A 12,054-nucleotide genomic window follows, 5' to 3' on the forward strand; every position below is an offset into this window, starting at 1 on the left:
CCAGTTCTTCAAATTATATTTTTTAATGAAAGACATTTTTTAAAATTGAATGCCAATTAGAGCCAAGCCAAACTTCTCAGGAAAGTTTGGTTTATGACAGAACAGTATGAGCCCTTGCCCATACCTGAATTTCCAGCTCCTTCTGATGAGGGCGTGCTGTGTGCTTTTAGACACAGCCATTAACCTCTCTGTAATTCTCGGTTTTCCACCTGTGAAATGAGGATAATGATATTTCTGGCTTGGGAAATGATTTTATGACTCTTAGTTGAAAAATGCAGCCAGAATACCAATTTTTTTAAAAAAAACTCTTATGTAATTTTGCTCTTAATTTCTCACCATAGGTGGTTTTGTTTTTCCTTAGAACCAAACTGCTTTACCACATCATTAGAAAACCATACATAAATCCAGCCAGGAGGAAGTCAGACTAAGAAGGGTTTATCTGAAACAGATTTTTTTTTTTTTTTTTTTTTTTGTACCACGAATGTTTATGGACAGAGTGACAAATATGTTTTATCCACAGGCTTGCTGAAATTAATTCTGAGTGGCTTCTAGGAGCTCTGTGCCAGCAAAGGTTGTAACATTGCTTCCTAGTTCAACAGAATAGAGCTCCATTCACCATTAATGAGACCTGTTACAGACATAAGATGGGGAGTGATGGCACGAGTGGAGGGAGAACTGGCCGATAGCTAAAGGGGCTCCATGGAGGGGCCTCTGTAAGTCTGTGTGGTTCACTGATACAGTTCACTGATACGGTTCACTGGTATGTGGCAGAAGCCTGTGCATATGCACATTTCTCTAGAATAAAAGTCTATAGTTACTGATTGTCAGTGAGATTCTAAATGGAGTCTACAAACCACTGCTTTATTATCAAATCGATTATGAGGTCAGGGGCCCAAACCTTGGACTGGGACTGATGCCGGAAGATCATCTCCTCCTGTTCTGTGGGAGAAGAAAGACATCTCATCAGCAGGTAAGTGTCTGTACTTCTGCACTGCAAAGCCAGCTGCCATTACACTGTCTGAAATTGGGGATCTGGACTTGTTGGGAAGAGGACACTTTCATGCTTGTTGAAATTTAGGGAGTTGATGATAGTCATTTCATTCTCTTTCTTCTCTGCTCCAAGTGCCCTACTCCTCTGGTATTTAGCCCTGTAGTTTAGCTGAAATCACGTCAGTGTATTACAGGCTGATCCAGCCAAGTGTATTCTGCAGAGAAATGACAAGTGGCCTGGTGGTGGTAAAAGCTTTCCTAATGGCAGGTGGCGGCATGGTGCGTTAGTGCTTCCTGATAGACAGCTAGGGATCCAATGTCAGTTTCCAGGTTCTGTGTCACCATGATTCTAGAAAATCATTTGTATTAACTATCACCAAGGAGAAACTACCCTGGCAGAGAGCTGCTGTTCTGTAAGGTGGCCTGGACACCTGGATAGGTAAACTGAGATATTTTGACCCTTCTGTTAATAACACCTAGTGGCCATTTGGCTTGAATTGAAGCCCCACATTTGGCTTGAATTGAAGCCTCACATTTCCAAGTGGCTCAAGGCCACTTGGAGCCAACACTCTACAGGAGTAACTATTTCTGAGTTTAAATGGTACCATTAAGTGTTCCTGCAATATTACTATTAAATGTTCATGGGCAGAGCTCTCAATTTGTATAGGATTAGAATAAAGGTGTTTTGCATTCTAATCTGTGGATCATCTGAGATTTTCTTTCTGTGTTCTGATCAGGCCCAGGTATGGACTACTGCTGCAGGGCTGCAGACTCCCTCACAATCACTGGGAATCATAAAACTAAACAGCAGGCAAACATCTCGTGTTCTATATTTCTCCAGTACTCTTCTTGTTAACTCTGAATGCTTGAATTGTGGGTTCTGTCTCTCTGCCCAGTTTCTCTCACTTTAGTTAGTTTCCAGCAAGGACACCAAAGAACATCCTGAGTTAGAAAAAGAAAGGCCATACAATTCTTGCGTTAGATAATAAAAATTTCTCCTCCAAAATTTATGATTCTTTTAGATAGATTTTTAGCAGCAAAATTATTAGGTCAAATAAAATGACTCTTTTGAGACTTCTGACTATCAAAAATTGGTTCCAAAGTATTGTATCAGTACTAGAATTTATTTCTAGTTGGATTTCCTCCCTTGAAAATTGTCTTTTAGGTACTTTGTCAATTTAACCTACATGAGTTTTAGCTTTTTTCTCTCCTATTTGTGTGAACTCCTTAAATCCTAAAGATGATGGCCTTCTGCAATATTAAAAAATTTTATTTATTTGTTTACTTTTATTTTTTATTTTTCCGTAAGTTAGTGGGGTATAGGTGGTATTTGGTTACATAAGTAAGTTGTTTAGTGATGATTTGTGAGATTCTGGTGCACCCATCACCCAAGCCGTATATACTGCACCATATTTGTAATATTTGTAGTTTATCTCTCTCTCCCCTCCCACTCTTCCACACAAGTCCTCAAAGTCCACTGTATCATTCTTATGCCTTTGTGTCCTCATAACTTACATCCTACGTATCAGTGAGAACATACGATGTTTGGTTTTCCATTCCTGAGTTACTTCACTTAGAATAATAGTCTCCAGTCTCATCTAGGTCCATGCAAATGCTGTTGATTCATCCCTTTTTATGGCTGCATGGTATTATCACAGTTTCTTTATCCACTCGTTGATTGATGGGCATTTGGGTTGGTTCCATGACTTTGCTATTGTAAATTGTGCCACTATCAACATGCATGTGCAAGTATCTTTTTTGAATAATGACTTCTTTTCTTCTAGGTAGATACCCAGTTGTGGGATTGCTGAATCAAATGGCTGTTCTACTTTTAGTTATTTCAGGAATCTCCACACTGTTTTCCATAGTGGCTGTACTAGATTACAATCCCACCAGCAGTGTAGAAGTGTTCCCTGTTCACAGCATCCATGCCAACATCTACTGTTTTTTGACTTTTTGATTATGGCCATTCTTGCAGGAGTAAGGTGGTATTGCATTGTGGTTTCTGTTTGAGTTTCCCTGATCATTAGTGATGTTGAGCATTTTTTCATATGTTTGTTGGCCATTTGTAAATCTTCTTTTGAGAATTGTCTATTCTTTTGTTGTGTCTCTGCCAGGCTTTGGGATCAGGATGATGCTGTATTCATAAAATGAGTTACGGAGGATTCCCTCTTTTTCTATTCATTGGAATAGTTTCAGAAGGAATGGTACCAGCTCCTCTTTGCACCTCTGGTAGAATTTGGCTGTGAATCCATTTGGTCCTGGACTTTTTTTGGTTGGTGAGCTATTAATTATTGCCTCAATTTCAGAGCCTGTTATTGGTCTATTCAGAGATTCAACTTCTTCCTAGTTTAGTCTTGGGAGGGTCTCTGTGTCCAGGAATTTATCCATTTCTTCTAGATTTTCTAGTTTATTTGTGTAGAGGTGTTTATAGTATTCTCTGATGGTAGTTTGTATTTCTGTGGGATATGTGGTGATATCCCCTTTATCATTTTTTATTGCATCTATTTGATTCTTCTCTCTTTTCTTCTTTATTAGTCTTGCTAGCAGTCTATCAATTTTGTTGATCTTTTCAAAAAACCAGCTCCTGGATTCACTGATTTTTTGAAGGGTTTTTTGTGTCTCTATCTCCTTCAGTTCTGCTCTGATCTTAGTTATTTCTTGCCTTCTGCTAGCTTTTGAATTTGTTTGCTTTTGTTTCTCTAGTTCTTTTGTGATGTTAGGGTGTCGATTTTAGATCTTTCCTGCTTTCTCTTGTGGGCATTTGGTGCTCTAAATTTCCCTCTACACACTGCTTTAAATGTGTCCCAGAGATTCTGGTATGTTGTGTCTTTTTTCTCATTGGTTTCAAAGAACATCTTTATTTCTGCCTTCATTTTGTTATTTACCCAGTAGTCATTCAGGAGCAGGTTGTTCAGTTTCCATGTAGTTGTGTGGTTTTGAAATAGTTTCTTAATCCTGAGTTCTAACTTGATTACACTGCGGTCTGAAGACAGTTTGTTGTGATTTCTGTTCTTTTTCATTTGCTGAGGAGTGCTTTACTTCCAATTATGTGGTCAATTTTAGAATAAGTGTGATGTGGTGCTGAGAAGAATGTATATTCTGTTGATTGGGGTGGAGACTTCTGTAGATGTCTATTAGGTCTGCTTGGTACAGAGCTGAGTTCAAGTCCTGGATATCCTTGTTAACCTTCTATCTCATTGATCTGTCTAATATTGATACTGGGGTGTTAAAGTATCCTATTATTATTGTGTGGGAGTCTAAGTCTCTTTGTAGGTCTCTAAGGACTTGCTTTATCAATCTGGGTGCTCTGTATTGGGTGAATACATATTTAGGATAATTAGCTCTTCTTGTTGAATTGATCCCTTTACCATTATGTAATGGCCTTGTTTGTCTCTTTTGATCTTTGTTGGTTTAAAGTCTGTTTTATCAGAGACTAGGATTGCAACCCCTGCCTTGTTTTCCATTTGCTTGGTAGATCTTCCTCCATCCGTTTATTTTGAGCCTATGTGTCTCTCTGCACATGAGATGGGTCTCCTGAATACAGCACACTGATGGGTCTTGACTCTTTATCCAATTTGCCAGTCTGTGTCTTTTAATTGGGGCATTTAGCCCATTTACATTTAAGGTTAAGATTGTTATGTGTGAATTTGATCCTATCATTATGATGTCAGCTGGTTATTTTGCCTGTTAATTGTTGCAGTTTCTTCATAGCATGGATGGTCTTTACAGTTTGGCATGTTTTTGCAGTGGCTGGTACTGGTTATTCCTTTCCATGTTTATTGCTTCCTTCAGGAGCTCTTGTAAGGCAGGCCTGGTGGTGACAAAATCTCTCAGCATTTGCTTGTCTGTAAAGGGTTTTTATTTCTCCTTCACTTACGAAGCTTAGTTTGCCTGGATATGAAATTTTGAGTTGAAGACTCTTTTCTTTAAGAATGTTGAATATTGGCCCCCACTCTCTTCTGGCTTGTAAGGTTTCTGCTGAGAGATCCACTGTTAGTCTGATGGGCTTCCCTTTGTGGGTAACCTGACCTTTCTCTCTGGCTGCCCTTACCATTTTTTCCTTCATTTCAACCTTGTGAATCTGACAATTATGTGTCTTGGGGTTGCTCTTCTCAAGGACTATCTTTGTGGTGTTCTCTGTATTTCCTGAATTTGAATGTTGGCCTGCCTTGCTAGGTTGAGGAAGTTCTTCGGGATAATATCCTGAAGAGTGTTTTTCAACTTGGTTGCATTCTCTCCATCACTTTCAGGTACACCAATCAAATGTAGATTTGGTCTTTCCACATACTCCCATATTTCTTGGAGGCTTTGTTTGTTTCTTTTTACTCTTTTTCCTCTAAACTTGTCATCTCACTTTATTTCATTAATTTGATCTTCAATCACTGATATCCTTTCTTCCGCTTGATCAAATCAGCTATTGAAGCTTGTGCATGCGTCACGAAGTTCTTGTGCCATGGTTTTCAGCTCCATCAGGTCATTTAAGTTCTTCTCTACACTGTTTATTCTTGTTAGCCATTCGTCTAACCTTTTTTCAAGGTTTTTAGCTTCCTTGCGATGGGTTAGAACATGCTCCTTTAGCTTGGAGAAGTTTGTTATTACCAACCTTCTGAAGCCTACTTCTGACAACTTGTCAAAGTCATTCTCTATCCAGCTTTGTCTTGTTGCTTGCAAGGGACTGTGATCCTTTGGAGAAGAGGCACTCTGGTTTTTAGAATTTTCAGGTTTTCTACTCTGGTTTCTCCCCATCTTTGTGGTTTTGTCTACCTTTGGTCTTTGATGTTGGTGACCTACAGATGGGGTTTTGGTGTAGATGTCCTTTTTGTTGATGTTGATGCTATTCCTTTCTGTTTGTTAGTTTTCCTTCTAACAGTCAGGTCACTCAGCTGCAGGCCTGTTGGAGTTTGCTGGAGGTCAACTCCAGACCCTGTTTGCCTGGATATCACCAGTGGAGGCTGCAGAACAGCAAATATTGCAAAACAGCAAATATTGCTGCCTGATCCTTCCTCTGGAAGCTTCATCCCAGAGGGCACCCACCTGTATGAGGTGTCTGTTGGCTCCTACTGGGAGGTGTCTCCCAGTTAGGCTACATGGGGGTCAGGGACCCACCTGAAGAGGCAGTCTGTCCATTCTCAGAGCTCAAACGCTGTGCTGGGAGAACCACTGCTGTCTTCAGAGCTGTCAGACAGGGACGTTTAAGTCTGCAGAAGTTTCTGCTGCCTTTTGTTCAGCTATGCCCTGCCCACAGGGGTGGAGTCTATAAAGGCAGTAGGCCTTGTTGAGCTGTGGTGGGCTCCACCCAGTTTGAGCTTCCTGGCTGCTTTGTTTACCTACTCAAGCCTTGGCAATGGTGGATGCCCCTCTCCCTGTCAGGCTGCTGCCTCGCAAGTCAATCTCAGACTGCTGTGCTAGCAGTGAGTGAGGCTCCTCAGGCATGGGACCCATCAAGTCAGGCACGGGAGAGAATCTCCTAGTCTGCCAGTTGCTAAGACCATAGGAAAAGAGCAGTATTTGGGCAGGAGTGTCCCATTTTTCCAGGTACAGTCTGTCACGGCTTCCCTTGGCTAGGAAAGGGAAATCCCCCGACCCCTTGTGCTTCCCAGGTGAGGTAACACACCTCCCTGCTTCAGCTTACCCTCTGTGGGCTGCACCCTCTGTCCAACCAGTCCCAATGAGATGAACCAGATACCTCAGTTGGAAATGCAGAAATCACCCATCTTCTGTGTTGATTACGCTGGGAGTTGCAGACTGGAGCTGTTCCTATTTGGCCATCTTGGAATGGACCCCGATGCTAAAATTCTTAACAAAATACTAGCTAACTGAATCCAACAACATATCAAAAAGATAACCCATCATGATCAAGTGGGTTTCATACAAGGGATGTAGGGATGTTTTCACATACACAAGTCAATAAATGTGATACACCACATAAACAGAATTAAAAACGAAAATCACATGATTATCTCAATAGATGCAGAAAAAGCATTTGACAAAATCCAGCATCCCTTTATGATTAAAACTCTCAGCAAAATCGGCATGCAAGGGACAGAGCTTAATGTAATAAAAACCATCTATGACAAACCCACAGCCAACATAATACTGAATGGGGAAAAGTTGAAAGTATTCCCTCTGAGAACTGGAATAAGACAAGGATGCCCACTGTCACCACTCCTCTTCAACATAGTACCAGAAGTCCTAAAAAGAGCAATCAGACAAGAGAAAGAAATAAAGGGCATCCAAATCAGTAAAGAGGAAGTCAAACTGTCACTGCTTGCTGACAATATGATCGTTTACCTTGAAAACCCTAAGGACTCCTCCAGATAAAAGAGAAACTCCACTGATAAAAGAATTCAGCAAAGTTTCTAGATACAAAATTAACGTACACAAATCAATAGCTCTTCTATACACCAGCAGGGACCAAGCAGAGAATCAAATCAGGAACTCAACTGCTTTTACAATAGCTGCGAAAAAAAAATCAAATACTTAGGAATATACCTAACCAAGGAGTTGAAAGACCTCTATAAGAAGAACTACAAAACACTGCCGAAAGAAACCATAGACAACACAAACAAATAGAAGCACATTCCATGCTCATGCACGGGTAGAATCAACATGAAAATGACCATACTGCCAAAAGCAATCTACAGATTCAATGCAATCCCCATCAAAATACCACATCTTTCTTCACAAACAATTCTAAAATTCATACGGAACCAAAAAAGAGCCTGCATAGCCAAAGCAAAAATAAAAATTCTAGAGGCATCACACTACCTGATTTTAAACTGTAGTATAAGGCCATAGTCATGAAAAAAGCATGGTACTGGTATAAAAATAAGCACATAGACCAATGGAACAGAATAGAGAACCTAGAAATAAACCGCAATACTTACAGCCAACTGATCTTTGACAAAGCGAACAAAAACATAAAGTGGGGAAAGGACACCCTTTTCAACAAATGGTGCTGGGATAATTGGCCAGCCACATGGAGGAGAATGAAACTGGATCCTCATCTCTCACCTTATACAAAAATCAACTCAGGATGGATTAAGGACTTAAACCTAAGACCTGAACTATAAAAATTCTAGAAGATAACATTGGAAAAACCCTTCTACACATTGGCTTAGGCAAGGATTTCATGACCAAGAACTCAAAAGCAAATCCAATAAAAACAAAGATAAATAGCTGGGACCTAATTAAACTAAAGAGCTTTTGGATGGCAAAAGGAACAGTCAGCAGAGTAAGCAAACAACCCACAGAGTGGGAGACAATCTTCACAATCTATGCATCTGACAAGGGACTAACATCCAGAATCTACAATGAACTCAAACATATCAGTAAGAAAAAAACAAACAATCCCATCAAAAAGTGTGATTACCAGGCTGGATAGCGAAGGACCATCACGTGGGGGCAGGGCTAGGCATGTCTGAACTCAGACTCTCCTTGGGTGGGTCTTGCTGCGGCTGCTGTGGGGGATGGGGGTGAGATTCCCAGGTCACTGGAGTTGCGTACCTAGGAGGATTATGGCTGCCTCTGCTGAGTTATGCAGGTTGTCAGGGAAGTGGGGGAAAGCTGGGAGTCACAGGCCTCATCCAGCTCCCATGCAAACCAAAGGGCTGGTCTCACTCCCATCATGCCCCAGCCAACAACCCTGGGCTTGAAAACTTGCCCTGGGCTATCTGCCTCCCAGGTGTGAAAGCAAAGGACTTGGTTCTTCCCTGGCCTGTGGAGTCTGCACACCGGATTTGCGCACTCACTCATTCTGGCCAGGAGGCTTCTCGCCCCATTCAAATTGTTACAAAGTTCAGCTGGAGATTTCCTTCTCCCTGTAGAGTTTTATCCCCTGCTCCTCTGGTCAGCCTCCCGACGGATCCCTGTGGTGCCAAGCAGGACTGGCCTGTTATGAGACGCAGTGAGCTCCCAGGGCCTTTCTGCTGCTTCCTCTACCCCTGTATTTTTCTCAGCTCTCTAAATTGACTCAGCTTCACATAAAGTCAGAAACTTCTCCCACAAACAGACCTTCAGCTTCCCCAGTGGGGGTGTGTGTTTGGGAGAGGAGGGTTTCCCTTTCCCACTTCCGCAGTTGGGGCACTCACAGTATTTGGGGTGTCTCCTGGGTCCTGCAGGAGCAGTCTGCTTCCTTCAGAGGTTCCGTGGGTCCTCTCGGGATTGCTGGTTTGTTCTTGCAGTGGATCTGGAGCTAAAATTCACAATGTGAGCTTCTGCGAGCTGCTCTCTCCGGAGCTGCAGTCTAGTCCCGCCTCCCATCCGCCACTATGATCCAACCACCACTCAATCTTTTATAAGTTTTGTTGCAGTGAGTCAGATTTGGAAAGCTGTCTTAGACCACTGGAGCTGCTATAACAAAATACCATAAACTGGGTAGTTTATAACCAACAGAAATTTATTTCTCACAGTTTTGGAGGCTGGGAAGTCTACGATGAAGGCTCAGGCAGAATGGGTGTCTGGTGAGGGCCTGCTTCCTGCACAGTGGTCTGTCTTTTCACTGTAACATAAGATGGAAGAAGCCCCTCTGCAATATTTACTGCAGATATTTTCCTAAGGCTTTTGGGAATTTTCTTGACATATGGAACTTTTCACTTTTATGAAATCAAGTCTATACTTTCTTTTGTGACTTTCTTAGTCATTTTATTTCCATATTTATTAAGTGCATATGATGTGGCAGACATTGTGGTGGATTTAAATATAAGTAACACTGCCTATGCCTCCATGAGCTTGCAATCTGTATGAAGATATAATGGCTTAGAAAATTTCAACATAGTGGGTTGGGGGACTTCCACTTCTGAAATTATGGTGGGCTAGGTACTCCAAGGAACTGTTTGACTGCAGAACAGTGAAAGGGTCCTGGATTTAAACCCTAGAAGAGCAATACTCTTGGAGATATTGTTAATTATAAAAAAGGTAGAAGTCTCTAAAGATCCCTGTCTTTCAAATAGAAAAAGTAACAAAATATGAGCTGGGGTGGGATGAACCCAAAGTGGGTTAGCAGCAAGAGGAGGGGTGGTGACCTCAGGAGAAATGCTAACCGCAACTCTGCATGTTATGTGTGTCTATCTGGCAGAGATCAGAAAGCTGAACTGGCACTAGTTTTAGGCCCAGGTAAGAGAAGACCCTCATATCATAAGCACATGCACACAACACACACTCACAATATGTTAAAGATATGTGCTTAGCACCAGCATAGCATGACCAAGTCCTATGTAGCCACCTTCGTGACTAACTCCATTAAGGTCCCAAAGAAACAAAACTTGTGCTTGCTTGTGCAGCATCTAAACACAGGGTGATAAAGCCCAGATATGGTGAGGTGTGGATTGTGACATCACAGATCCTGGAGATGGATACTGCTTTGGAAGGTAGAGAGGATCTGAGGAATGGAAACCTTTAGATCAAAAAAAAAAAAAAAAAAAAAGAATCAGCTTGTTAAATCCTTTTTTTTCAGACTGAATGCAATAGGTTCTCACACAATAAAATATTACTCAGTATCATGTGTTTTGTTTTGTTTTGTTTCTTTGCTTCTCTTTTTGTCTCAGTTTGTGGTTTTGAAGAGACTCACAAAGTAGCAGTAGTATTTGTAACAGATGCCCACACCTGCAGAGAAAATTTTCCAATGTTAAACAATTTGTATTAGTCTTTTAGTGTTAGATCTGCAGGTTTGATACACCATGTATGAAATGGGATAGATACGGATTCTTTACATTAGAAACTACAGAGACATTGAACACTAAATTACAAATGATTTTATGCTATACAAATAGATAATATTTAGTAAAATTTTCAAAAATTGCATTAGAAAATTTTAGTTTCTGAAAATAATTTGAATTAAGTGTTTAATTTGATGGATTATATTTGCATATATGCTGTGAAATGTAAAATGTAATGTAAAATGAAATGTAAAATGCAAATGCATTTTATTTTTAATCATTAATGTTAATAGAAGACAAATTATGTGAACATCTTGATTACAACATAGTACTTTTTCTGAAATGAAAGCAAGAAAAACAATTTTAGGATAGAAAACCTATAATAATTTGTGAATTATGTAAGCCCTCATTTTAGTTATCAACCAAGCCCCACGAGCCTATCAGAAGAATACCCAGGTATGTGAAATAATAATTCACTTCAGGCTGGACATGGTGGCTCATGCCTGTAATCCCAGCACTTTGGGAGTCTGAGGCAGGTGAATCACTTGAGGTCAGGAGTTCGAGACCAGCCTGGCCAACATGGTGAAACCCTGTCTCTAGTAAAAATACAAAAATTAGCTGGACATGGTGGTGCACACCTGTAGTCCCAGCTACTTAGGAGGCTGAGGCAGGAGAATCGCTTGAACCTGGGAGGCAGAGGTTGCAGTGAGCCGAGATTGCACCACTGCACTCCAGCCTGGGCGACAGAGTGAGACTCCATCTCAAAAAACAAAACAAAACAAAACACAAAAAAACTTCAATTGTTTTTACTATTTTGTCAACTTTTAGTCATATACAAATAATAGTTTAACACACAATTTTCTACCTTGTTGTGTGAAGGAATACTTTTAAAAGTACAAGGATAGAACATATTTTATGTGTCAATTTGTAAGCTTGATTTATTATTTGTAAGCATTTATACATAAGTTATGTAGGCATCCACTTTTGTGCTTTCCCTGAAAACCACATAAGTTAGGGGCGGGCTTAGCTAAATTTTCAAGGAAGTTGAAGTGCTAAGGTTTTAAAAGTGTCTGTATCCCCATTGTATCTAGGAAACAACTAACTTGCTTTTGATTTTACAGGCTCATGGTAGAAGGGACTTCTCTTGTCTCGGATGAGACTTTGGACTCTGGACTTTTGCATTAATGCTGAAATGGGTTAAGACTTTGGCAGACGCTTGGGAAGACATGATTGGTTTTGAAATGTGAGGACATGAGATTTGGGAGGGGCCACAGGTGGAATAATATGGTTTGGCTCTGTGTCCCCATCCAAATCTCACCTTGAATTGTGATAATCCCCACGTGTTGTGGGAGGGACCCAGTGGGAGGTAATTGAATTATGGGGACAGGCTTTTCTCATGCTGTTC

At 40.8% G+C, this 12,054-nt stretch overlaps 1 long non-coding RNA gene across 1 annotated transcript in view; it reads left to right on the forward strand.

The window, feature by feature from the left end:
* The first annotated feature begins 648 nt into the window (after positions 1-648).
* Positions 649-12,054, forward strand: part of LOC129050128 (uncharacterized) — a 70,970-nt gene continuing 59,564 nt past the window's right edge. The window contains exon 1 of the long non-coding RNA XR_010137112.1: positions 649-970. This is a non-coding gene — a long non-coding RNA (uncharacterized LOC129050128). The remainder of the gene's footprint in view (positions 971-12,054) is intronic.

Source organism: Pongo abelii, chromosome 16 (assembly GCF_028885655.2).
Source record: "Pongo abelii isolate AG06213 chromosome 16, NHGRI_mPonAbe1-v2.0_pri, whole genome shotgun sequence".
NCBI classification, from domain to species: Eukaryota; Metazoa; Chordata; class Mammalia; order Primates; family Hominidae; genus Pongo; species Pongo abelii.